Genomic DNA, 26969 nt, shown 5'->3' on the forward strand with positions numbered 1-26969 from the left:
CACTGTTAGAGCTCCATTATGAGAGTTGACAAAGAAAAATGTTTCCTTTCAATGGTCACAAGAATGTGAGAGAAGTTTAAAGAGAATCAAAACCGCCATTGAAAATGCTACCCAAATAGCATACTTCAATCCAAAACATAATTCCGAGGTTGAGTCGACAGTAGCTCAGTCGGGTTAGGCGCTATCCTTGTACAGCACGGGGGCGTGGCCTGGAGCCCATGGAGTGAGCAGCATAGACAGGGAGCTCCGGCCCAGGATCTACAGTCTACACACATCCTGACCCCATTGCCGTAAAAGTCACGCAACACCCCGCCCCCTCAGGGCCCAGGAGGGGCGGGGGGTGCACTTAGAAATGTACTGGAGAGATCGTTTCGGAATCTGCGCCTGGCCCGTGATGGAGGCGCCTGCGAGCTGCCCGACTTCAACATGGCGGAGGCGGCAGGGCCAGCAGCGCGCTGAACGGGTGCAGCCTTTGGGAGCTGCTGAAAGAATCAGCAGTGAGAGATTCCCCCCCAGGGACCACAAGACCAACCATCACAGTACCAGCCATACGATCCGGCAGTCACGCCGAAACCGTGGAGGGAACACTGGTGGCTTTGCCTCCCCCAACGGCAGTAAGTGAAGCAGTGGGGACCACGAAGGCAGGGCCTCAGCCATTAACACCGGCTGCCTGGAAACAGCGGCGACCCCCTCTACCCCCCATAATACAAGAGGACGTGAGAGGCCCGGCTGCGTGGAGCGAACTGCGGGCTACGGCAAGAACACAGCAGGCCCAATCCTCCCACTACCGAAAGGTGGGGGGGCGCAAACCCAGGCGCGGCGGTGGGCATTCGGCCATGCCTGGGTGGAGCCCGGGGGATGGGGGATGCACAGTCAACAACCCTCAGAGAATTAACTAATTGTAAAGACAGAGGGGGAACATCAGGTACTCGCCGTACAATGGGCAAATTCAGCAAGAAAAAAGACATAATAGGAGATCCTAGTGCACACCAGGACTGTCCTGCGTCCTCCCCTGCTGCCACAATGCAATCAGCAGCCACTGGGGACCCAATGGGGGCCCCCGCACTGGGAGACATTTCGCAGGCTATCACATCCTCTAGAGAAGGCCTGGAGTCTAAAATCGACACGCTCGCACTGGACCTGGGCCTCCTCTGGGAGGACCAACAACGATTAGTAGAAAGGGTAACAACAATTAAACGAAACATGGAGGAACTCAAACCTGAGGTGGTGGCAACGGGGGATAGAGTAACAGTCCTCAAGAAACTAGTAGGAACATTGATAGCCCGAGCCGAGGACACTGAGAACAGGTCAAGGAGAAACAACATCCTCGTAGTGGGGCTACCCGAGAAAGCTGAACAGCAAGACTTAACCGAGTACTTTCGAGAATTGTAAAAGTACAGCGGTCGCTCCAAAGGGACTGTCGCGCTTCTTCGCTTTCGAGAGAACGCATAGGTTGCCCGCGCGGCCTCCCCCTCCGGGGGCCCCTTCGAGGCCAATAGTAGCCGGACTGCTATAAAGATCAGGACCACATCCTTGCCCAAGCCAGAAAAGGTGGCGAACTGAGAGTGGAGAACAGCATAGTCCGGATCTTCCCTGACTTACCCCGGAAGGTACAAAAACAAAGAGCAACTTTCATAGAGGTCAAGAAGCAGCTGCGCCTACTGAATCGCCCATACGCCATGCTCTTTCCCTCCACACTGAGAGTGGCGGACGGCCGTGGGGTACAATTCTTCTGCACCCCACAAGAGGCAAGGGAATGGCTGGATGAGCGGGAGAGCCCCACAGTTGCGAGTGCACCTCACAGACCCAGACTCAGGAACAGAAGACAACAATCCAGAGGACCGTGACGAAGGGGTGCAGTGCCCACCTTGAAGGAGGCTTGAGAGGAGACACAACGGACCACGGCAGCTGTGGTGTCTTTAAGCAGAGGGGAGGCTAGCCCACGATCTACAGAGACAAAGAGAGATACACGAGGTTCGGACTCAGATATGGAATCGGAGAGCTCGGCTGTCACGAGCATGGACCTACCGGTAGTGACACCGGGAACCACTGAGAACATAATGTAACAACATGGCTGAGTATTGAAGGTACCACTTGGGGCCCTGCAGCAACGCTATATCCGAGACTTGTCGAGAGAATGAGTTGATAAGGCTTTTGAAAATTTTGACGGGATCTTGCCCGGTGCAATGAGTTCCACGTGGCTGGAGTATACCCTTCACCCACCCCTCAAGTATTGACTTTGGTTTGTAATAGTTTAGATGGGGAAGTGTTCTGTTCTGGCACCTGTCCTGGGGAAATGGAGTTAGGGAAGTTTTGGTTTGCAGTTTTTGGTACGCCTGTCAATTGCCGCAGCCGACAGAAAGCTAAAGCCCTATCTGATGGTGCCATGAGAGTACCACACAATGAGTGGATGAGAAGAGACACAAAAGTACTGTTTATTTCTAATGGGTGATCTACAAGGTTACAAAATTATTTCTTGGAACATGCGGGGTATGCATAGCAAGGCTAAACGTTACAAAGTATACTCCTATTTGCGTAGAAGGGGTGCTCACATAGTAATGCTACAGGAAACACATCTGACAGCAGCAGAAGGTGCAGGGCTGCATAGAGGTGGAGGGTCAAGTATATTACACAACCTATTCAGCATATGCAAGGGGAACCCTAATTTGGGTATGGGCGGGAGTCCCGTTCCAAATGACCAATACACTAATTGATCCCAACGGGCGCTCTGTGGTGGTCACTGGTCGATTGGGGGACGAGACATTGCGTTGATAAATATATATGCGCCGAACACAGACCAAGGCACATTTCTAGATAATATCTCCAGTGCATTGGCTCCCCACCTGACTGATGTGGCCAATCCTAAACTCGATAGGTCCCACCCACTGTTGAGGGAATCACCAGTGACCGCCCTAGCTAAAAAGTTCCAGGACGGGCAGTTTGAGTGGAAATTGCTAGACTCCTGGAGAATCCTTAATCCACTCACCAGGGATTATTCCTACTAATCCGCAGTACAGGATCTGCATGTGCGACTGGATACCTTTTTATGCACACCCGGGTACACACTCAGGTACAGACAGTTGAGTACTTGGGGAGGACTCTCTCTGACCACAACCCGACCCTACTTTGTCTGTCATGGGTAAAAACTACCTCCAGCATACCCATCTGGCTCCCCAAGCCTGACTCCTTTGAAGACCCTGCCTTTCGTATCAAATAGGGGGACACATCAAACATTACTTTGAAGATAACAAGACATCAGCCCCCTCCCCCCAAACACTGTGGGAAGCATTTAAGGTGGTAGTGAGGGGACGTTGTATTGCTATGTCAAAGGGGATTAGGAAGACCCTACTATGAGACATAGATTTGGCTGAGAAAGAGCTACGAACAGCTGAGAAACTGACTCCGGAACGCCCCGAATTGCAGGGTACAGTGCAGGAGGCTAGAGGGATCGTCATAGACAGCACTGAGAGGCTTTGTTGCTTCAATTATAAAAATTATATGGCAAGGCCACATGCGTAAAGAGATAAGGCGGGTGCACTGCTAGCATGGTTGGCCAACCCTGCGAAAAGTGGGTCCCCATAATAAAGATCAACACCCCCTCTGGGACTAGGCTATTTCAACAGAACAAGATTAATCGCAACTTCCTCGAATACTACACTACCCTTTATACTAGGGTTCTACACGGGAATGGGGATGACATAAAGGCATTTCTTGAACAGGTACCGCATCACTGCCTCAGCGACGAGGAGAGAGCCGCACTGGGGGATGACATAGAGTTATCAGAAATAAGGGAAGCCATTTCAGGTCTAGTGATGGGGAAAACTCCGAGCACAGATGACCTACCAATTGAGTTTTACGCCACATATGCGCAGGAACTGACCCCCAAAGTAGCGCAACTATATAATAAGGCACCTGAAACGGACCACCTCCCAAATTCCACAAAAGAAGCCCTGATTATCCATCTACTCAAACCAGGTAAACCACCAGATGACAGCAGAGCCTACAGGCCATTATCCATGCTAAATTTGGACTATAAGATCCTAAGCCGGATATTAGCGACAAAGTTGCTCCCTTATATGACCCAATTGGTTCACCCTGACCAGGCGGGCTCATCCCCACCAGAAACACTGCCCAAAATATACGCTGAGCTATCCACATTATTAAAGATACAATTGCCCCACAGATGGCTGCGGCGACAGTGCTGGCAGTGGACATTGAAAAAGCATTCAACAGTTTAGAATGGAACTACTTATATGCAGTCCTTGCTCGCTTGGGCCTCGGAGAGGGCTTCATCAGGTGGACGAAACTGCTTTACACGGATCCTAAGGCGAGGGTTAGAATCGGGACTATCATCTCAGAGCAATATTCGGTGGAAAGGGGCACCAGAGAGGGTTGTCCACTCTCGCCATTATTATTTGCTTTGGCAATGGAGCCTTTAGCTGCCCGGGCTAGAACCGCCACTTGGTACCGGGGACTGATGCAGGGCAACCAGCGTCATTTGATAGTCCTATATGCAGACGACCTGCTCCCTATTCCTACAAAACACTGGCCGAGACTTAGAGGGAGCCCAGATACTATTGGCACTGTTTGGCCGTTTGACGGATTTGCAGTTGAACTGGCAGAAATCATATCTGTTCCTACTGTTGGTAAATAGTGACCCACCTGGCGAGATGGGAAATGTAAGTGGGAACCCCGCAGTATGCCCTACTTGGGGGTTAGTGTATATCATTCTTGGATGGACATACTGGAGGGCAACATAGGAGGTGCCATTAGACCTTTGAAGGCCAGTGTGGGCTTCTGGAGTTCGATCCCACTCTCGGTGGCCAGCCAAATAGTTCTCATCAAGACGGTGGCGCTGCCACGGCTCTTTTACGAGTTTGCAGTACTGCCAGTTTGGCTCCCCGCAGTGATGTTCAGGGAACTTGATTCCATAATCAAGGCGTTCATATGGGGGAGCGGGAGATGTAGCGTGGTACTTGCCACTTTGAGGCAACCCCGAGCGGAGGGGGGTGGCGGTCCAGGACTTTGAGGCCTACTATTTGGTGGCCCAACTGCCATGGTTCACCCGATGGGTTGCGAAACACAGGGCCCGAGTGGCGGATGGGGCCACTATGGCTCCCCCTGTGTCTGTTTTGACAGACATATTCTTTATCCAGGTCAGACTAAATTTGGGACTTGCTCCGGAGACTCACCGGAAGCGAGGCCTTCAGAGAGCAGGCTTGAAACATACCTTTTGCACTCGAGATACCAATGGCATGGCTTCAGAGGCTACCCCGAGCAGGTGATTGGAGGGGGCTGTCAACCTGGGAGGAGGCAGGGGCCATACAGATGGGAGACCTATACAGAGAGGGTATCCTCCTGCCATTTGAAGATTTTCAGCAGAAACATGACCTTCCACAGGGCCACTTCTTGATGCACCGAGCACTCCTAAGCACAATCAATGCCCACTGGAACATAGGAAACGTGGAACCCCCTCTCATCGATCCAGCACCTATCTCTTGACCTCAGAGGGCACACAAAAAGCCGGCACGGACTATAGAGCGATCAATGCAAGAGCGCAGCGACCCCTCCACGAGCTGCGGCATTAAATGGGAGGCGGACTTGGGGACCCCAACCTTGGAAGGAGACTGAGGCTAGATCCTGGAGCGGGTGCAGAAGATCTCCAGAAACGCCAGATTTCAGCTTATACAATTATATGCTACACATAGAGCCTATCTCACTCCGAAAGGACTACAGGGCCATCTTCAGATACTAGATGCGAAATGTCCCAGATGCAGGAAAGAAGCGGCAGGCTTTATGCATATGATGTGGTCCTGCCCTCGCTTGAGAACCTACTGGAACACAGTAGCGATAGACATAGCCAAAATCATCGAGCGTGAAGTCGCATGCACGCCAGCCCATTGCTTACTACACTGGTTTCCCCATACTCCCAAGAGCAAGGCAACTAGCAAATTCCAAGATCTCGCATTTATACGAGCCAAACGAGAATTGACAAAGAATCGGAAAAGTCCCATAGGCCCCAACACTCAAAGCTGGAAGAGAGAGCCAAGGAAATGGGCAGAATGTGAAAGCTTTGTGCTAAAAAACAGAGCTTAGTAGGGGAAGGGGTTCTCCTGAGTTACTGGAGGCATGGGAGCAGATTATTATAGCGTTGCACGATGGGCCATCGAATTCCCACACTGAGGGGACTGAGTCAATCACTACACCCACAACCTGAAGGGATACTACATCCACAAAGCAGACAGAAAGTAGAAGCAGAAGATCGAATCAGTAACTGCTCTATAAAACTCATGTACTATAAGAGGCATCAGGAGGCAATATACATATGGGTGCAGTAAGCTAATCCTTCACAGGGTAAGGGGCAGACGGGCGGCAGGGACACAGGGGTTAGTTAAGAGGTGAATGGCACTATTCCATATGCGATTTTAGGAAACTGACAAAAGAAATATCCAAACTGATACCACCCCTCAACTACAAATTCATAGAGTTTTAACCTACCTAGAGGGGATAGATACGCTGTGATTCTGGGTCTCTTTCTATGCTATTATTAATGTATGTTGACAGACCATACTCAGCGAAAACATGTTCAGTGGTAAAGGATAACTGAATATTAATAGTGTGCCATTCATATGTAACACTTATGATTGAATTCAAATACCAATAAAGATTGTTTAAAAAAGAAAACCTGCACAGCACAGTGGACACCCAAAGGCTTGACTGTATATTGTGGCCTATACTAGTATAAGTTTGTCCCAAATAGAACATCCTCACTCACAGCCCGAGAAAGAAAGTTTGGCCAAGGTATGTGCTTGTGAATATTTCTATATGTTCCTGTATGGAAAGCCTTTTATGCTGGTAACTGTTCATCAAGCTTTACTAATCATCTTTGGCAATTGAAAAGCCAAGATGCCTCCTTGCACTGACCGATGGTGATTCCAATTGCATGATCAGAATCTTGCTGACTACTTTTCAACAGTGCCTATACAAGGTCACGGTACGCCATTCAAGACGGCTGAAGCCTACATTAATTTCATTGTCAAGTCAAATACAACAGCTACTATCTCGTCTGCCCATATTATCACTGCCACGAGCCATTATAGTGACCTGCTGAAGTTAAAAGACATAGGCCCTCATTAGGACCCTGGTGGTATATACTGCCTACCGCCGTGGCGACAGCCGCCAAAAGACCGTTGCCGCGGCTACCAGCCATTCGCCATATTATGACCACACCCAGATTTCTGCCAGAAGGCTGGCGGAAATCCAGCTGTGGCCATGCCGGCGGATGGCAGTATGATGGCGCTGCTGCCACTCTATTAAGATTAATACGCCCTGGCGGTGTTCTGCTGGCAGCAGCATCTCGTCCTGTCTATTGCCGGAGGACCACCTTGATCCAGGTAAGTGGGTGCTATGACAGGGGAGGGGGTGGTGGGTGTTGTGTGTATGTGTGTGTTGGGGTGTGTGTAATGCCTGTGCGTGCAGGTGTGTGTTGAGTATTGTATGTGTGTGCATGTTTGGGGGTGTGCATGCGTGTATGTTGAGTTGTGTGAATACGTGTCTGCGTGTATGTATGTGTGTGTGGATGTGTGCATGATTGGATGTATGAATGCGTGGATGAATGTTGGAATGGGAGTGTGTATGCCTGTGGGCGCATGTGAAGGGAGGGGCGTGTATGAAGGGGTGGTCTGGAGAGGAAGGGGGATGGGGTAAACCTCGTGAGGGGGGTGAGGAAGACCCCTATCAGTGACAGGGAACGGATTCCCTGTCACTGATAGTGCATCCCCCCATGGTTTTTGTGGCGGTAAGGATGCCACGAAAACCATGGCAGTAGGTGGGGTCATAATCCCGCAGGCGGGCAAGTGACGGCCGCCGGGCTGTAGACTGAAGTTACACACACATCAGTCATGGAACTGACACGCTGAACCTCTCACCAACGGCAGTGAATATAAAAAATACCAAAATGTCAAGGATGAGTTGTTCATACCTAAGGAAATAGTTTTACTGCATGGGTCAAAAATCATGATTCGAGAGAGTCTGTGACAGAAATTAATTGAAGTGACTCACAAAAGACATTGTTGTATCTTTGCCACAAAAAGCTCTCCAAGACAGAGTTTGGTTTCTGTACTTAGATGAAAGAGTGAAAAAGGATCTCAAGGTCTGTCATACATGCAACTACCTGTCTACCACAGTTGCACAACATGCTCTGAACATGTCAGACCTGCATAAGCATGCATGGGAGAGAGTAGCTTTCAACTTTTTTGGTCCTTTTAATAATGGACATCATCTAATGGTGACTGTAGATTATTACTCATGTTTCTTGCTGGTTGAAGATCTATCATCTACGACTCACAAGCAAGTCACTGAAAAGCTAGATAACATCTTTGTGACATGGGGCATTCCAGCCATAGTGAAGTCTGACTATGGCCCACGCTTTAACAGCAAAGTATTCAAAGAACTCCAGGAGCATCTGAACATAAAGCATCAAAAGAGTACACATTTGTGAATGAAAGGCCAATGGACTCGTTGAGCGTTTTAGGAGTATGCTAAAGAAAGCAGTGCAGTGTGCAACTCTTGAGAAGTTTAGTTTGAAAATAGTACTACATTCTATGAGCTGATCATTCAAAACCCCACTCGACCACAGGTGAAAGTCCTACAACTTTGATGTTTGGGAGAGCAATGACAACCAAGTTACCTCAATGGATCCACAGGAGAGAGAAAAGCAAGAACACGATCCATACAAGGGACATGGTTAACAAGCTTAAAACAAAAGCTTTTGCAGGCAAAAGGCGACAAGCAAAGGACAACTCATTTGGAAGAGGAGATTCGGTGGTGCCCGACAGGTGCACAAAAGAAAATCTCATGCTCCCTATGATGCTAAACCTTTCCCAGTCGTGTATACCAAGGGACATATGGTGATTGCCCAGAGCCCTGGGAAGGCTCTTACCAGAGACTCTTCTCACTTTAGGCCTGTGATTCATCTATCACCAACTCAAAATTGTGACAGGGAGACTGACCCTGGAAACTCAGTGACTGCTGCTACCTCTTTATCATCTTTAGCAATTCCTGACACGGAATATGACAACTTCCAGTAACCAGATCAGGACAAATGATCAAAGCCTCAAGAAGGCTGACTGAAGAGGTATAATTGTCTATACATGTGTATTACTACTGAGTTTGTAAAAAAAAATAATGTAATTTTTCATTTAAGAGAGGGAGAGATGTAGTGTCTTGCAAGTTTTATGACAGAACTGTTTTGGCTCTGAACAGACTCCGGAGCAGAGTGACTTAATCGCTAGGATAGAAGGTAATGAAAGCTTGGTTTAGAATGTCTGGAGTACATGCAAAGGACACGCAGATACACGTGGAGGCATAAAGATGTGAGATTTACAGCTCCATTTGTGGCCTAGTCATTGTTGAGCTCCAGGCTGAGGAAGATGCTAGAGGCTGGATCTGATCCTTTTTAAGGGACAGAACACAACCTGTCAAGAAACTAAAAATGTAAATGCAAAATTCAAACTAAAAAAACTGCACTCAATGAGATGAAATCAATCGTACAGCAGAAAATGCGCAATACATCATATAAAATCATAGGCCATTGGAGCTGAAGAAAAGGAGTCCATAACAGTAAAACAAAACCATATGCTTACTGAGCCACTGACATTATTTAATAAAATAAAATAAATGAAAGAAAGAATACAGTGCAATTTAAAAAATAAAGCAATGAACACAGCAATGGAGGACAGCTCTTATCTTGACTGCCAAGCAGCAAAGAAAGAGACATCAAGATGATCTGCATCCTATTTAGAGACACCTTGGATGGTAGAGTAATAATTTCAGAAAGCGTAGCTTGTGTTTTTAACTTTAATAGGCTGCCATGTTTAGTGTGATAAAGAAAAAAGAAGCATACTCTGAGCCTCTGGTCCTCACTGTGTTCTGTGGCACTATTAACTGGGCAGAGCCCATGTTCTATTAAACTATAAACAATGCTGTGATGTCCCATTATAAACTAGGCCTGTGCCGTGCCTTGAGACGGTGCATGCCAGACTGCATCAGTTGTCTTTATACCACATGTAGCACATTTTGCGAGTAGCCAGTCTGCACATCTGTGGCAGCTAGCACACATTGCTAATGGCAGATATGATCACTGCTGTCAGTTCTCAGTGTATATATCATTGCCCTTTTCCAGTAAGTGCATAATTGTCAGCTCGCAGTAAGCACCCCACTGTCCAGAGCTCTCACATTGTCCAGTGTCAGAACGGAGGGCCTCATATGCGTTTAGGACAGAAAACCGGCACTCTGGTTTTCTGCCCGGTGGCCCTATTACGAGTTTCCTGCTGGCCCGGCGGGAAATAGGGCATGACATTGACACCGGCTCATAATCGAGCCAGCGGCAATGTTGCATAATGTCAGCTGCCCAGGTGCATGCGCAGTGCAGGGGCTCCCATAGGGCCCCTGGCACCCTATCTCCGTCAGCTTTTGCATAACAGTGGAACCGCCATGCAAAAGCTGGTGGAGACAGGACTCGTAATCCCCAGGGCAGCGCTGCCCTGGCAGATTAAGACTGCCGGCACCGCCAGGCTGTTGACTGGCAGAGCCGGCGGTAGGACCGTGGCAGCTCCGCCACGGTCATAATGTGGAGGCCGGACCACTGCTTTTGCGGCGGTCCTACCGCCACCGGGACTGCCAGACTCGTAATGGTGACCTGAGTGTCTAATTTAGTATTTTCTTTCTCGTTGCTTCTAATACTTGTGTTCACTCTTGTAATAAGAATCAAAGCAAAAAATATCAGAGCAGGAGGAGCTGGTCTTGCTTGATAGGAGTCGGTGCAGGTTGCATGTATCTTCTCAGCACATTATCACCAGTTTTGCAATTTCCCACTAAGAGTATAATTACCATTTTCTACAGAGCATGCCCTGGCCTCCCTCACAAAGCACGTCATTACCATTGCCCAATGACTACATTTTCATTAATGTCCATTGTGGGTCCCCTGGAAACCTCTGTAGAGCATGCATCCCTTACCCAAAGTCATTACAGGAAATTGTCGCTTTTTGACCCCCTACTTCAGCACACACTATGGTCCAGAGCGGGGAAGTAACTTGTGTGACAAGGATTGAGACCTGGGGCCCAGCTCTGTGTTCGCTGTTATGGCCCACACTGGTCAGCAGTGCACAGCTGGATCAGTTCATAGCCAGAGAGGAAATATACATGTGCTCTGGATGAATACAAAGGGCTGCAGTCTCCTCCCTCAGGGCCCAAGGTTTAGCCTGTCGTGGTCTTGGCCCATCGGTAGTGCATCAGCTGCCGGGTACTGTCCACCTCAACATAGGCTGCCTCTGACCCTGCACCTCCCTATTCAGTCTTCCCCACTCTCCTTACCACCAGGAATCCAGAGTATGGGCGGCCGCTTGCTTGGTGTGTCATGGGTTGTCCCCGAAGGGGGGCAGCGTGCAGGCGCCGTGCCGAAGAGTCAGCCATTGACAGTGGATGTGCAGTGCCACGCAAACCCGATGCTTCAAGGCCTCAGGCGCGGGTAAGATCAAATTATCAGTGGGAGTGGGGGAAATCGCCAGGTATTTCTTCCTTGAGGCATCGTCGGGGTGAAAATCACATGTAGATGGAGTCTATCAATGTTAAATGTATATGGCTCGACCGTTGGTGCGCTCTTAGAGGGAGGCCCTCTTCGTCTGGCTCTCCAGCACCCCGATAATTGTGTTGTTAGCGTGCTCACATGTAGGTGCAACACAGTAGCACAGGCACTAAAACATACAAGTCTTGGTTTTCTATTTCACGGATTCCCTTGTTTCAATAATAAAGACATGTGACACTTAGTTAATTGCTGGGTACGAGGCATTACCCAACACAAGGCGAACCTTGAAAACACTACTAAATTCACCCTTTTCACTGAGGGTTTATCATGCTGCGATGCCTACCCTCTACATTAGTATTTTATTTTTTCAACTAGCCTTACTAAAAGATGGGTATCTTCAGTACCTTATTATGTTTATTAAATTTGATACAATTATAAAAAGTAGAAATAATTTAAAGAACACTGACAATGCTTTTTCTTTTGAAATCTTGCTCCTAAAGTTGACAAGCGTGCTACAATGTTGAGCTTTAACTGACTTTAAACATGCAGTTGGAGAAAAATCAAACAGGGGGTGCAAGGCGGCACGTTGAATATATTGCGCACCCTTCTGACTGAACAAGTCTTGTGATGAACAAAAGCTGGCTGGTCACAGTTTGAAGCAAAGCATGCCCCAAAGCAGCACACGAGGAAGAATGACCATGCATATGTTACCACAAATCAAAACACAACATGAAATCAAGCATAAATACTATGTAAAGTATTACCAGTATAATTAGCAAAAAAGAAGAAAAAGCTAAAACACTGGTATTTGTCTCTGCTATTGCAGAGAAGAAGAGAGAGAGTTTGCTGCTCTACAGAGGCCATTATACCAAAGTACGCCTGTTATCAGGGGTCCTGTTGTGGTGTCAATGGATGACTAGTCTGTTAACCTGCGTCCACTGTCACTGTGAGTGATTTCTTCACCCATGTTTGATTTGTTTTTCATAAATGCCCGATATTTGAGGCTAGAGTTTGCAGTAACAAAGATTTGTCAATAACAGAGCCTCCAGCCTTGTAATACAATACGTTTAATTGACATTTACTTCAATTATTATAGAGGTAATTCATACAAATGATGCTGTTTTTCAAAGAGCTACCATTTTGAGTCACAGATATTAGAGAAAACATGATTAAATGCAAGCAAACAAAGTAATGTTGGGTAACAAATACAATAAGAAATCAAAGTGGTGTTCTGTGTGTAAATATGATGTGTTTTACACCAACGCTTTGAGCTACACCACTTCAGTGCACTCTATACACAATATATTACAATACAGTGGAATGCTTGAATTTACATTTTCGTGTAAGTTATGTAATCAAGTTGTAAGAGGAGATAGCGCACAGAAGGAAGAAAAAGGGTTACCTCTTTACCAGGACTATGCATTTGCAGAAATGTTCCAACGTAAAGTTATTATTTATGATGCACTCAGAAAAATATCTACATTTACGGAGTTGGATTAAACACAATTGCTTAGCCTTTTCTGGAAGGTAGAGCGTTAGCCGTGGGTGTATACAGATGATAACCGGGTCCAAGATTTCACAAGTGAAAGAAGTCACTACAAAAGCAAGAAGGGGCATGATATACACCCAACAATTACGGATTTGTGTTGTTGGGTCCTGACCCAATTTTATGTCTGGTACTCTGGTGGTTGAATATATTTACAAGGTTTCTAATGCACGAGACCACCTATTTTGTTCTTTTTCAGTCACAGACATACGGCATCCATAAATCAGGACTTAAACTGTCTCCATCTCTGTACAGACAAAACTGGATTTATGCATTCACTTGTTCTTGTATGTCTGCCATACACCACTCCGTACAGTGTACAAGGCACTATTGTGGGCTCAATTTACTACTTTCTCAACTATGAGGTTCGGTTTTCTGTGTCTCTTCATCATTGATATGGGGTTTCTTCGAGTGTTAGTATAATTATCATTGCACGTTTCCACTCTGAAATTGTCTTTTCTTTTGTGATGATCCAGGTATTCCTTCCTGTTTTGCTGCTTGGTCATGAGGCTTCTTGCATTACTGTGGCTGTTCTTAGATTCACAGCATCTGCACACTGTTCCAGTGTTTAAGTGTAAATGAAAAATCATAACAGTTTAAAGTTTTTCTGGCATCAAAATTTTTTCTTCATTTATTTCATTTATAAGCATGCTTTTTCATGTCTGTGGATTAGTTGATGTTCTTTTAAGGATGATAACTGAGCCTCTTTTCACATTCAATGTATTTGCATGTTGTTTTCCCCTGTGTGTATTTACTGATGAGTCAAGATTGTGCTTGACTGAGTAAAACTCTTCCCACATTCTTTGCAGCTGTATGGTTTTTCTCCTGTGTGTATTCGCTGAAGAGATTTCAGATTTGATTACTGATGAAAGCTCTTCCCACACTCACTGTATCTATATTGTTTTCCTTTAGTATATGTGTTTGTTGATAATTCAATAGTATAATTGACCAAGTAAAGTTCTTCCCAGATTAATTGCACCTCTATGGTGTTTCTTCTGTGTGTTCGCTGATGAGCTTTCAGATTTGAAGTTCAATTAACACTCTTCACCTACTCACTGAATCTGTATGTTTTCTCTGCGTGTTTTTTTGGTGATGATCCAATAGTGCTGCAGACTGAGTAACGCTCTTGCCATATTCATTTCACCTGCACGGTTTTTCTCCTCTCGGTATTCGCTGATGAGTCAATAGTGTAATTTACAGAGTAAATATCTTCCTGCATTCATTACAACTTTATGGCATTTCTTCTGTGAGTATTCTCTGATATTTCAGATTTGATTATCGATTAAAGCTCTTATCATGCTGACTGCATCTATATGGTTTTCCCTATTGTGTGTTTGTTCATGGTTTAATAATGTAGCTCTTCCTAAATTCATTGCACTTGTATGCTTTTTCTCTTGTGTGTTTGATGATGAGATTTCAGATTTGATGACTGATTAAAGCTCTTCCCACATTGATCACATCTGTATGGTTTTTCTCCAGTGTGTGTTCGTTGATGGTTTATTAGTGTTGATGACTGTGTAAAACTCTTCCCACATTCATTGCATCTGTATGGTTTTTCTCCTGTATGTGTTCGCTGATGAGTCAATAGTGTGCTTGACTTAGTAAAACTCTTCCCACATTCATTGCACCTGTAAAGGTTTTCTCCTGTATGTACTCGCTGATGTGTTTTCAGATTTGAAGATAGACTAAAGCTCTTCCCACACTCACTGCACCTGTTTGGTTTTTCGCCAGTGTGTGTTTGTTGATGATTCAATAGTGTTGCTGACTGTGTAAAACTCTTTCCACATTCATTGCAGCTGTATGGTTTTTCTCCACTATGTGTTCGCTGATGAGTTAACAGTGTGCTTGACCGAGTAAAACTCTCTCCACATTCATTACACCTGTATGGTTTTTCTCCTGTGTGTGTTCGTTGATGATTCAATAGTGTTGTTGAATGAGTAAAGCTTTTCCCACATTCATTGCACCTGTAAGTTTTTTCTCCTGTGTGTATTCGCTGGTGATATTTTAGATTTGATGATCGATTAAAGCTCTTCCCACACTCACTGCACCTATATGGTTTTTCTCCAGTGTGTGTGCGTTGATGATTCAGTAGTCTCAATGACTGACTAAAGCTCTTCCCACATTCACTGCACCAGTATGGTTTTTCTGCTGTGTGTATTCGCTGATGATATTTCAGACTTGATGAGTGATTAAAGCTCTTCCCACAGTCACTGCAGCTGTATGGTTTTTCTCCTGTGTGTATTCGTTGATGAGATTTCAGATTGGATGACTGATTAAAGCTCACCCCACACTCACAGCATAGATATGGTTTTTCGCCAGTGTGTGTTCGTTGATGGTCCATTAGAGCCATTGACTTAGTAAAGCACTGCCCACACTCATTGCACTTGTATGGTTTTTCTCCTGTGTGTATTCGCCGATAAATTTTTAGATTTGATGTGCGATTAAAGCACTTCTCACACTCACTGCATCTGTATGGTTTTTCACAAGTGTGTGTTGGTTGGTGATGCAGTAGGGTTGCTGAGAGACGCTCTTCCCACATTCACTGCACCTGAACTGTTTTTCTTCTGTGTGTGTTCTCTGATGTATCCTTAGCTTTGATGAGCCGGTAAAGCCAGTCCCACATTCACTGCACTTGTATGGTTTTTGTCTGGTGTGCATTCTCTGATGTATCTTTAGTTTTGATAACGCAGTAAAACCTTTCCCACATTCAGAGCACTTATATGTTTTGTCTCCACTGTTTATTGGCCGATAAGATGTCAGTTGTGAGGACTCATTAAAACTCTCACCACACTCACTGTACCAGTATGGTATTTCTCCTGAATATACTCGCTGACAGGCCATGAGTTGCATTCCCACATTCACTGCATTTAAATGGTTTTTCTTGTGTGTGTGTGTGGTTGCTGATGTGCCCTTAGTTTTGATCCTTTAATAAAGCATTTGCCACATTTACTGTAGATGTATTGTTTTTCCAGTGTCTTTGTTGAATTTACCTCATAACTGATAATTGAGTAAAGCTATTCCCACAATCACTGCATCTGTATGGTTTTCTTCAGTGTGCAACTGCCAATGAGAAGCTAGATTTGATTAACCATTAATCTCTTGTCACACTCACTGCATCTATGTTGCCTTTCTCCGGTGTGTAATCACTTATTTGAGGTTAGATTGGATGACTGATTAAAGCTCTTCTCACATTCACAGCACCTGGAGCATTTCTCGGCTGCCTACACCTGCTGGTCAGATGTTATTTTGGATGCCTGGATAAAGATTTTACCCAGTCACTGCATACATAAGGTTATTCACCTATGTAATTTTCCAGATGCGAGAGGAGATTACAGCTCTTCGCAAGGTGGCTTCTTCTGTCTGACCTTTCTCTAGGGCTTAGGGCCTCTAGGTTAGTTGTGTGTGCAGTCTCTGTTTGCTGATCGACCCTTATGACTAATGAAACACTATAGATATGAGAACACCGAGTGCATGCGCGGAATTTCCAATGCAGGTTCATCAGTCTGATAAAAATTTTGCCTTATCTTAAAAGCACTTGCCATATGCTTTTCAGTCTAGGTTTCTGCCTTGCATTAGTGTGACACGAGTCAAAAATTGGAGAAGGAATTGAGAAGAGACTAAATGAGAATGGATGGTATTGTCTTATAAATGTAGGCACTGTTGCCATCAGCTGCTATCAGTCTCTGGAGCAAGGCTCATGTATTATGTGGATGTAGAGCTAGTGATGTTTACTTGCTTAGATATTAGAAAGTATTTTTCGGAGTCGCAGAGTATGAACGTACTCAGCTCGGAGACCTGCATCAACGGGGTAGCTCTTCCATGTTTTATCTGGAAGGGGTTATTCATGGTTAAGTTCCTTTTTATCTTGTTGGAAGCTTTAGTTTCACAAGACTGATTACAGTAATATTTGACTCTTCTTCCGCATATCTGAAATGTTTTCAGTAATTCAGCATGAGTCAGCTATCTGTTGAATGTAAAGTTATCTAAAATCAGTACAATATTAGTCCGACGTAGATAACCTTCTTATAAGATACAAACAATAAGAGAACTGACTAGGACATAGCCATATAAACTACTATAAAATTAGAAGGCAACATTGCTATCCTGAAACTTCCCATCCATTTCCATGTGTGCAAAATAAAATACAACCACAGCCAAACCTTAAATTAAAAAAACAATTAACCTATGCACATGCAGCAAAACTCAGTGATAAAGCCTGGATGAATTTGCAAAACGTATGCAACTGAATTGTCTGTAGATTACCTTTTCACCTTAAATTATGAGTACAGAGGCCAGTCGTGCACACCAGCAACACAAAACCCACAATATATGAAGAAATAAATAGGACTTTTTGAGAACATATTCCTGAATACCACATATCCCCCTTTTCTTGCAATGTAGCTAAACTGGTACTAGAAGATCTTATTCTAAATGTTGGTTTGTGTAAGAAAATGGGTGGCTTTAGACAACAACCGAAACCCTAGTTGGGCTGAACCACAGAAAGTAACTAAATTAACCGGTGCTTAAGCATCCGGTAGCTTGCCGCAAAAGCAGTTAGAATTAACTTACAGGCAAGGAGTAAAGTGTTCATCCATCACTCAAACAAAAACAACACAATAAAAATCACGAACCAATTTAGGAAAATACAGTACATAAAAATAAAAAAAATGACATCAAAACAAATTAAATGTAACAAGTCAAACTAAACGTATGAATTTTTAATGTTTTAGTGAAAAATAGCGCCAACTATGGGTATCTGGTCATGAGAGACAGGATAAAAGTCAAAAGTTTGGGATGATCGTGACGGAGCGTGGGTCAGATACAAGGGGTGAACTGGCCTCAATCTTGACTACCTTTGGCCTTGGAAAGACTCTTCAAGATTTCCAGGAAAAGATAGTCATCCGCGGGGCAAGGCAGCAGGCTGTGACCGAGAAGAAGTTGTCGTCGAGGAGCCAATGGACTAGGTCGGGTGAACATTGTTACTTTCAGACTTAGACAATTTTTTTAAGTCAGATTTCTCTAGCGGGATACGCTGTGGACTTGTAGTTGTAGGGAACTCAACAGGAACTGCTGCGAAGTCAATCACACCAGTGGTGGTCCTTTGTTGGATAGGCTTGCAAGTAGGTCCCAATCTCCTGTCAGTTCTTACAGCGATTTTTCTTGAAAATGATTTAAATTGTAGGTTTTAGAGTTTGTCACAAGCAGTACTTGTAAGTGTCCAGGAGATGGGAGCATCACTTGGGGGTTAGGACTCTTTCCAGCAGCAGGGCTAAAGGCCTCAGGAGCTTGTTGTGTTGATGTAGCTCACAAAAGGAGGCCACCCAACTACCCCTTGGAGTCACTCTGAGGATGAAAGAATGGACCTGCTCTTTGAATCCAGGACCACCAAGCTGCATAGCAGTCCTTCCAGCAGCAAGGCAGCAGGTCAGTCCTTCCGGAGCTAGCGCAGTCCTTCTTCCAAATCTGACACAGATCCAGATGTGATCTGAATTGGGGTCTGAGAATGTCACCTTTCATATCCAGTGCTACTTTTTTGTGTAGTAGACACCAGCTGGTGCACTACTCTGCCTTTCATGGGTGTGGCTCCCCAATGTCAGAGTTGACAAAAGTCTAGTGTCAGGTACTTTGTGTGTAAAGGAGGAACAGTTCTGTGTAGTGTAAGTGGGGCTGAGTGCAGCTAGGCCCCCAGCCATCCTGGCAGGATGACCCATCCTGTCACACCTAAGCCCCCTTTGTCCCAATATATGTGAGCAATACACAAACCCCAACAGCAGGAGAGCCATTCACAATCATGTGACCCAAAACACTGGCAGGAAGGAAAAAGATAAGGCACACAATGTGGCAATTTAGTAAAAGTGGCATTTTCACAGTTGCGACTCAAAATCCAACGCTACCATTAAAGAGGATTTTAAATTACAATTCTTTTGAATGCAACCCTAATTTCTCTATCTGATCCCAATCCTAAATTCTCAATTAAGTATACTAAGGTAACCCAATGTTAGTCAGTGGGAGAGATGGCCTTACAATTATGATAAACGTATTAAGGAGTTTTTCACTATTAGGCCATGTAAAGCTTAAACTTGCGATGCACCCTACCTTAGGAGATGTTATGGTCTACCTTAGGGGTGACATAAGTATTAAAAAACGGAGAGTTAGGCTGGGCAAAGGGTTTATTTTGCCAGTTTAAAGATGCACTACAGGCTGAAGTGGCAGGCTTGGGACATGTTTTAAAGTGCTACTTTAGTGGGTGGCACAATCAATGCTGCAGGCCCACTAGAAGCATTCAATTTAGGTGCTCTGGGTACATGTAGTACCATACTTTAGGGACCTGAAAGTAAATTGAATGTGCCAATCAGATGTAGGCCAATTTGGTCATGTTGTCTCCTAGTAGTCCGGAAGTTTGATTATAAGCACCTTCTCAGAAATTTTAATCAAGACAGACCACTGGCCTGATGTTTGTGGGCTCAACTGTGTTCTAAAAATTTTGTTTTTAACAACGGTTTTCCCAACAGTGTTTAAGGCATTGGAGGCCGCTCAGGATGCAGGTGAGTGATAAAGACCAAGGAGTTACTGCTGGCATCGCGGCTGGATAGCCCAGATGACGTTATGCACATGGAACCATGTAAAAGCTTGGAGGAGATGGGCAGTGCATGAGCCCCCTACCACTAGAGTGCAGGATGGTGTCCCGGGAAACCTAGGATGTTTCTGCCAGCAGCAGGGGACGATGCTAGGTGTGAGTCATGTAATTCTGAAGCATCGGGGTCTTCATGGGGCAGTCATCTTTCTAATTCAAGGGGCTCTGGCTAGAAGGTGAAGCCATCTCCACGATGCAGCTGAATCCACTCATCTAACAGAAAACAATGAGATCTAAGTGGCGACAACACTGAGGCGGACACATTGTTTTCAGATTAAACTCTTATGGGGACACTATCTCTCTCATAGCAGACCTGGAAAAAGATACCATAGTATCCCAGGTGGTTCAGAATTTATCCATCAAAGTCCATGTTAAGACCTTATTTTGAGCTATGCTTGCCAACACGCAATGACCATGATTACAAGTGGGCTTGTGATCCATGTACAAATACTGTTTTTCTCACAGATAGCAATTACAAGTGTGCGAAGTTTAACGCACCCGGTAAATTTCAAGAGGTCAAACCTGAGAAAATTTAGCAGAGAGAAAAGGTCCAGTAAATAAAGAGACATGCAAATAATATTTCAGAAAGCACTAAACTCTGCACATTGGGAATCATTTTAAGGGAAAAGTTGTGAAATGTGGAATTTATCACACCCAACAGAATTCAGAATCCAAGGATTTGAGATTTTATTGGGAGTGATAGATACTGCATACGTTTCTGGGGTACTCATAATAATAGCCAATGTCTATCAATTTGGGGCACAGTTGACAACAACTATGCTTTCAACACATCCACAGTCAATGTAGAGTGTGTATTTATCTTAGTCAACAGTTTGCTTGTTAACTTAGTAAACCTTTCGTTCTTTGAGTCAAAACGGGACATACTTGCAAAGTGAAACCTCATCAGAAATGTTGTGTCTAATTTGTGCTATATAAAATAGCAAATTAATAGATACAAATAAATACATAAATCCACTACCCTCCAGTGTGCAGAGGGTGAATATATCTCTGTGATCACTGAGAAAACCATGTGCCTAGGTTACTTAACCAGCATCATAGGCAGAAGTCACCGGGGTACAGGAAATGCTAATGTCTCCGATTAGTTACTCAATTGTTACAGCAAAAGCCTTTCTTACAGCAAATATAAGTGGTGGTACTGAGATTGGTCTAAAATCCGGAGGCAGTGTAAGACAGCAAACTTTGATCCTCTTTCCTTTATTTATTGGATTATATTATGCCATTTGTAAAGAACTTACTACCATCTGTGGGGTGGTGAGCATGCTACAATGTGGGTGTGTGGTTGGAATTGGTTTGTCTTTGCACTGATCCTTTGTGGGAAGTCTTTCCATGTCGTACGTGATGAGCACAAAGGGGCAGTTATTGTGTTATAGAACCCAGCGTCTGGTGGTCAGTTGAATGAGGAAGTGCGAGAGAGGTGCACATGTGTATAGTCTGTGGTTTGCGGACAGTTGTGAAGGTCCCTCTGTAGTGCTGGTAGTTCACTTTTTAGGCTCTATATCTTATTTTCAATGCTGGCTGTGGTAAGAGGCTATCCGCTAAGAGATCTTAAGGATCCGGGGAAGGTAAGAGGTGTAGAAAAAGATCTGTTTGGACAGTGTAACAATCCTCCTGTGTATGATTGCCACAATAAGATATTGAGCAAGGAGAATATGGCAAGGTGATCTACATATAATTATCCTTTTTGTCATTATTAGATGTTGGTGTTCACAGTATGAGAATATTTCAGACCTGGTAGGCTCACTACTTTAGAGTTGTCCTTGAACAGCAATTCTGGGCAGATGCCTTCGGTCTTTGAAGGCCTGTCTGGTTAGCATTGAGTGGATATTTAAACAGCCTATATCTGATCACTTCAGTTGCCACCAAGGTTCTTCAGGTCCTTCCATATATTTTGCAGTTGTACTATTGATAAATGCAGGATTTTGCATGGTCATTTTGCATTTTGGTGCCACCCTTTTTTCTAGACCCCCACTTGACAGATCACCCCGAAACATTCCATGTATAAACTAGTGAAAAACTAACACCTTTTTCGAAAGTTTCATGGAGATTTGTCAAACAGTGTCAAAGTTAATAGCAACAAAAACAAAATGCTATTCTTATGGAACAGCAGACCTAACTATAACTATTTAGGGGCAACAGAGTCACTACCCAAAATGGGTACCTAGCCCACGTGGGCTCAGAATGATCTTGATGCGCGGATGGAATATGATAATTATGTCATCCAACCATAAAATAAGCCCTGCAAATCAATAGTAGAGGCATCCAACAGGGGTGTGGAATTTAATAAAATATCTACTGGTCCATGGGACAGGTCGCTCCATAAATCATCTTATCCTGTAAAAATCTACTTGTCCCTTTGCTGCCATGAAGTGCAACAACAAATTATGGCAGCAATCTCATTATAGAAAGGCTCTGATGATAGCCTCCCTGAAAAACAAAGTCAGGGATTATACTATAGTAGGGCTTTAATACTTGCAATTTCCTTATTTTGCCACCGTCCCCGCAGATCTATGTACTGGGGCTGGAGGTAGTGGTAAGCAACATTTCCGAGTTTGGAATGCCCTTATGAGTCTGCAAATCCACTGACCTGCATGTTTGGAAACTTACTCCTGACAAGGGCTGAAATAAAGCTTCTTTCATGGTTGGGTAAAAAGTGGTTGGAAGGAAAGTGACTTACAGATTCTCACATGAGAAAATCTACCATGCATATTTGCCCATTCTAAAATACAGCTCACACTTTTTAGGAGTATGATTTTCTGGGCTATTCTTGTCAGTTCATGAAATATGTTGATCTGCACTAATGGAAAGACATATGCCGTGGGGGCACTTTTGTGACTTTCTTTAAGAATTGGGCCCCTAATTAGGTCTGGCATTAAACAAGGCCTTTTTGTTTTTATTAAAAGTCTCTCTCTCTCTTTATACATCTGTTGGCTGGCTTCACTGTGAACGACAGCAAACTCCTTACTCACAAGGAGCATATCAGCACACAAAGTAATTTTGTTCAGTGACAAGAAAAATGTTAATTTGCGCTGTTTGAGACCAAAAATATTTTGCTTTTTGCCAGTGTTTGTTACAATGGTGATGGTCAGACAGCTCCCACAACCATACAGTTTTACAAACTTTATGCCAAAACAACACACATTGACAAAACCAAAAGACTGACCACCAACGTCTGACTTATTGGCTTTGCCAATGCTTGTTTATTTTAATGTTTTCCCCATAATCCTGTTGAAATTGGTTACACTGATTTTTCATTAGGAACATTTTTTGGAAATACTAGCAAGCATCAATACATTTTACTAAATTTTGCTTCAAAGAAACAGTACCTAAAATGTCACAGTAGTTTAGCAAAACATTTTTTCCAAGTTCTATTTTTTTTTAAACATTTTATTTTGAAAACAAAGACTCATCAGTCTTGAAGTCTAGCCACCACCACATGACTGAGGAGCTTGAGGTCTACATTCAACATAGAAATGGGTCTATTTGTGCCAGTCTCAGCAGGGTTCCTACCTGGCTTAGACACCACAACTATTAGAGACTCCCTCATAGACTGTGGCAGTTCTCGTGTATCAAGGGCCCCTGCTAAAAACCTCTAACAACCTATTGGCCAAAATGTCTGGGAATTGCTGATAAAATGCAGCCAGAAAGCCATCTGCCCCTGGGGTTTTGGCAAGCTTCAATACCTTCATCGCTTTAAGCAGTTCCAGCTTACTTAACAGACAGTCTTGACCTCACAGTCCCCAGAGGTAAGACAAGGGAGTGAGACACCCTTCAGATAAAACTATATTACCTGGACATTCACATCGCTATTCAGATCAGTGTAAACAGCCCCTAAATGGTCTGCAAACACAGAGTTAATTACCTGCTGTGTATGTAGCCGAGTACCACCACTGTCTCACACCGCCAAGACAGTAAGAAGCTGTTTTCCAACCTAAAGAGGCGTGTCAGTAGGCATCCCGATTTATCACTCTCCAAGTACCAAAACGTCTGGCTAGTACTCCTAATATATTTGTCTAGTCTATCCCATAACTCTCCAGTCTTTTGTCGTTGGGCATTCCAATTCTATCTATCAGGCTGCCCTGAGGGGAGGGCCTTTTCCAGAGTCAATTATTTGCGTTCCTGCCTAGATAATTCTTCCTCCAGTGTACGACGTATCCCAACCACAGTGGACATGCATACTCCTCTAAGGACCACCTTCATGGCATCCCATTCTGTGACTGTTGGAAACGGCCTTTTTTGCAGGGTTATCGCCAAAATTTTTGCCTTCTTTCTCCTATTTTTTATGATTTTTTTTGCTGGTTTATTGTCTCTGCACACTTTACCACTGCTCCCTGTGTAAATTGTATTGGTGATTGGTTTATCCATGATTGGCATATTTGATTTACTCATAAGTCCCTAGTAAAGTGCACTATGCGTGCCCAAGGCCTGTAAATCAAAAGCTACTAGTGGGCCTGCGGCACTGATTGTGCCACCCACATAAGTAGCCCTGAAATCATGTCTAAGACCTGCCACTGCAGTGTCTTTGTGTGCAGTTTTAAACTGCTGATTCGACCTGGTAAGTATACCCACTTACCAGGTCCAAACCTTCCCTTTTTGTACATGCAAGGCACCCCTTGGGTAGGCCCATGGTAGCCCTGTGGGCAGGGTGCAATGTATGTTAAAGGTGAGACATGTACTGATGTGTTTTACATGCCCTAACAGTGAAATACTGCCAAATTTGTTTTTCACTATTGCAAGGCCTATCTCTCTCATAGGTTAACAAGTGGGCTGCCTTTAAATATCCTTAAAGTGTGGTTTCCCTTTGCGAACAGATAGAGATATGGAGTTTGAGGTCTCTGAACTCACAATTTCAAAATACATCTTTTGGTAAAGTTAATTTTTAGATCGTCGGTTTGAAAATGCAACTTTTAGAAAGTGGGCATTTTCTTGCTTTACCATTCTGTGCCTTTACCCGCTTGTGTATTCCATGTCTGGGTCAGACTGACAGTTGGGCTGTTTTTGAATCTCTACTAGACAGTGACACAAAGGGAGCTGGGGTGTAGCCTGCATATCCTGTTGGGCCATCTGGCTGGAGTGGAGGGAGGAGTGGTCACTTACACCTGAAAGGGCTTTATCTGCCCACACACAATGCAGTCTCCAACCCCCTGGTGTGTGTCTGGGGCCAACAGAGACTTTCCTTTGAAGTTTGTTTACTTCAAAGGCAGAACTGGGTATAAGTAGTGGACCCAAAACCCCAGACTTTGAATACACTTCCGGATCAAGAGGAACCTCTGTCAAGGAGAAGAAATGAAGAGCTGGAGGAGGAGTACTGCGCCTTTGCCGTGTGTGCTTTCCTGGGTTGGCATGCAGCAGCTGCTAATGGCTTAAAGAGGGCAAAGACTGGACTTTGCTGGGTATCCTGCTTGTTAAGTTTCTCTAAGGGCTGGGAGTGGAGCTTGTATCCTGTTGTAAGTCTCAGGAATAGCAAAGAGTTCAGCTTCATCTGTCTCCAGCACTGGGAATTCTGTGTTTTGTGCAGCAACAGAAGAAAAACCACAGCGATGCTGTCAACGACACCGCTGTCTGCACTGTGACCTGAGGAGGGCACATGGAGCTGTGCCCCATGTCATACTGCAACCCAGGTCTCACCTCCACCGCCACCGCCACCGAGCCGCTGCATGCACTGTGACCCGTGGGCCCTGCAGTCCGCATTGGCATGCTCACATCGCAGCCTTGGAATCCACGATGACACCACTCCAAGCTGACACCGATGCCTGTACTGTGACCTGTGGGCACTGCTTGTGAGGTACACAAAGCACCATCCTGCACCGACCTGTGTGCGCCACACGGAGCCCGCCCCTCCGTCTTGGGCCTACCGACAACAGTGCTTCAGCAACAATGACGGCGCTGCCTGCACTGTCACCTAGAGGCACCGCCCTGCTTCACACCACAGCCCTGGTCTCACGATGCTGCATGACGCCGTCACTGAGCTGCAACCTGCACCATGACCTGTGGGCACTGCACATTGCATCATTCCAATTTGCACTGCAGCCCCGACGCCATCCACTCCTGCGCTCCCGACTCTGTCATCAGCCTGGAGTTCGATCTGCAATGCGTGTGACTTCAAGGGCCTGGCGACCCCCGCACCGACCTCCGGAACAGATGCCTGTGATGCCAGCAACGCCACACTCCAGATCTCATTGCGAGGATCACAATGCCTTGCATTTCCAAGGCACTGTTTGTGGGTGTTCCCGACACCGTAGCTGGCCTGCAACGCTGCAGCCAGCGTGAACTGTTGGACTTGTTGTTCACTACGCCATGATAGCCCCAGACGGAGCTATCGACTTCAAGGAACTGCATTTTTAAGTCAATTCTTGCAAAATTCATATCTTCATTACTGTATGTTTGATTTTTCTTGTTTTGGTCTGGTTTTACCCAGATAAATATTGGCTTTTTTTCTAACACTGGTGTGGTGTCCTTTTGTAGTGTTTTCACTGTATTACTGTGTGTTATGTACAAATGCTTTACACATTGCTTCTGAGATAAGCCTGACTGCTCGTGCCAAGCTACCAAGGGGGTGAGCAGGGGTTATCTAAGCTGGGTATCTCACTTATCCTGACTAGAGTGAGGGTCCCTACTCTGATAGGGTGCAAACCGACTGCCAACTAGAGACCCAATTTCTAACAGTGACTACTGTCACTGGACTTCCAATTAATCTCAAAGTATTGTGTCAGCTCCTGACATACAGTCTCTCAGAATATCAGATCGGTAAATGCATTTGTATTGAGCCGTCAATGTGGTATTCTGGTAGAGGTCTATGTAGTGTTTATTTAACTAATAATGGACAGTGATCTGAAAAATAGCAGACTCATAGATGTGTACTTTACCATCGTGTTGTACACCGAGTCTCGCCCGGAACACAAGGCTATATTTAATATCATGCTTACGCTTGACCACCGGGAAGCCATTAAAAAGGTCCTGAATCCATCTAGTGCAGTCAGGATAAATATGAATCAGCTTATCCTCATAGCGAGAAGGGCCATGAGCTCCTGCGTATTGTAGCATTGCATCCTTTTCTCTGTAGTTGAACATTCGTACTATGAGAGCCCAAGGAGGCATTCCCGGGCGAGGGACAGGACCCAGTGCCAAGTGAGCTCTTTCAATAGTAAAGAAATTAGAAAGGCGAACAGGGCTAAGTGCAGTCAAAG

General features: G+C 44.9%; 1 pseudogene; it reads right to left on the minus strand.

Moving 5' to 3' along the window:
- Positions 1-13764: 13764 nt before the first annotated feature.
- The window catches only part of LOC138266968 (zinc finger protein 585B-like), a 68653-nt pseudogene continuing 55448 nt past the window's right edge, over positions 13765-26969 (minus strand).

This window comes from Pleurodeles waltl, chromosome 12, assembly GCF_031143425.1.
Source record: "Pleurodeles waltl isolate 20211129_DDA chromosome 12, aPleWal1.hap1.20221129, whole genome shotgun sequence".
NCBI lineage: Eukaryota > Metazoa > Chordata > Amphibia > Caudata > Salamandridae > Pleurodeles > Pleurodeles waltl.